Source organism: Apium graveolens, chromosome 11 (genome assembly GCF_009905375.1).
Source record: "Apium graveolens cultivar Ventura chromosome 11, ASM990537v1, whole genome shotgun sequence".
NCBI classification, from domain to species: domain Eukaryota; kingdom Viridiplantae; phylum Streptophyta; class Magnoliopsida; order Apiales; family Apiaceae; genus Apium; species Apium graveolens.
This window is the reverse complement of record NC_133657.1, coordinates 132,183,048-132,184,684: the sequence shown is the minus strand read 5'-3', so window position 1 is coordinate 132,184,684 and position 1,637 is coordinate 132,183,048. Positions and strand designations below refer to the sequence as shown.

The 1,637-nt window shown below is 39.6% G+C and overlaps 1 non-coding gene across 1 annotated transcript; it reads left to right on the top strand.

Moving 5' to 3' along the window:
- Window positions 1–203: 203 nt before the first annotated feature.
- Window positions 204–310, top strand: LOC141698956 (small nucleolar RNA R71). Its single transcript, XR_012565450.1, has one exon. It is a non-coding gene; the product is annotated as a small nucleolar RNA R71 (small nucleolar RNA).
- The last annotated feature ends 1,327 nt before the right edge of the window (window positions 311–1,637 follow it).

Sequence of the window (1,637 nt, the reverse complement as noted above, 5' to 3'; positions counted from 1 at the left end):
CAACTTCCAGAATACCTGCTACCTTTTCAGACATCATCCTTTGAGTTGGGTTTTGATGCTCATTTGTAGCCATAGTTTCAATAAGATTATAAGCCTCAGTATAGCTTTTGGCCCACAAGGCGCCTCCAGCTGCTGCATCGAGCATGGGCCGAGATTGGGCCCCCAAACCATTATAGAAACCAGTGATCACCATCCAGTCAGGCACACCATGATGTGGACACTTTCTCAACATCTCCTTGTAGCGCTCCCAAGCTTCGCACATAGATTCTGTTGGTTGCTGCACAAATTGAGTAAGAGCACTCCTCATAGTTGCAGTCTTCACCATTGGATAGAACTTCACCAGAAACTTTTGTGCAAGATCTTGCCAAGTAGTAATGGACCCAGCTGGCTCAGAATGTAACCAGTCCTTAGCTTTATCCCTTAGAGAGAATGGGAAAAGCCTCAGCTTGATAGCCTCATCAGTCACACCATTATATTTAAAAGTACTACAGATCTCGACAAAATTCCTGATATACATGTTGGGGTCTTCAGTCGCAGAACCTCCGAAAGAAACAGAATTCTGCACCATCTGAATAGTGCCCGGCTTGATTTCAAAAGTGTTAGCCTGAATAGCCGGATGAAGGATGCTTGATTGAATGTCATCAATTTTAGGCCGAGAAAAGTCCATAAGAGTTGGATTTGCTACTGGAACTATACGATCACCCATGATTACTGGTTCTTTCTGCTCACTCTCTTTATCCGAATCTTTAAAATCTATCTTCTCCAGAATATCAAGAACTGAGTATGTCTCCTCGGCCGTATCTAAAGTTCTCTTGCGAGTGTGAGAACGTGTTTGCATAAACGCTCGCTAGAATACCTGAAACACAACCAGAAACAATAAGTAACACGTCTTAAGCAATGAGTCCTAATGACCACTGATGGCAAGTACATAAACTAAACAAATACACCGAGTCCCCGGCAGCGGCGTCAAAAACTTGTTAGGCATAAAATACGCGCTAATAATTCACGCAAGTATACGCGTTCGCAAGTAATATAGAATAAATTCTAGTTCATTCCCACAGAAACTCAGACTAATTATGTTCAATTAACACTTACTCACCAATGTATGATTACTTCTCAATGTCAAGACAATAACACTTAGATTTGATTAACTAATTATTAACTGCAATTAACTACGAGAGTTAAACACTTAATTGACACTTGAATTAACAATATTAAACATACATGAGATCATAACTTCATTACTACTTCCTTCAATAGTTATCGTTATTACCTTTAGCATGTAACGGTGAAGATATTAATCGAACAACATGAAACTGATAAAAGCCAACTTTCGTTGTACTAATACCATTCTACCAAACATCCACAATTAAGATAGAAGTTGAATAGGCATCAATTATGTTGAGACCCTATATGTCTACAGAATTTGACAACATGACGATTTAAGCACAAGTTATTCTTTATGATTACACAGGGCAAGTAAAACGGTTAGAGTTACCCACTAATCATACATACACATACATGAACCTATGCTAGCATGGCAAGTTCTAAACCTCAAGATCCACCGTCGCTTCACACGAGATTAACAGCCTATCTTATATGTTCGCGACGCACATAAGACGAATAAGCGCAACCTA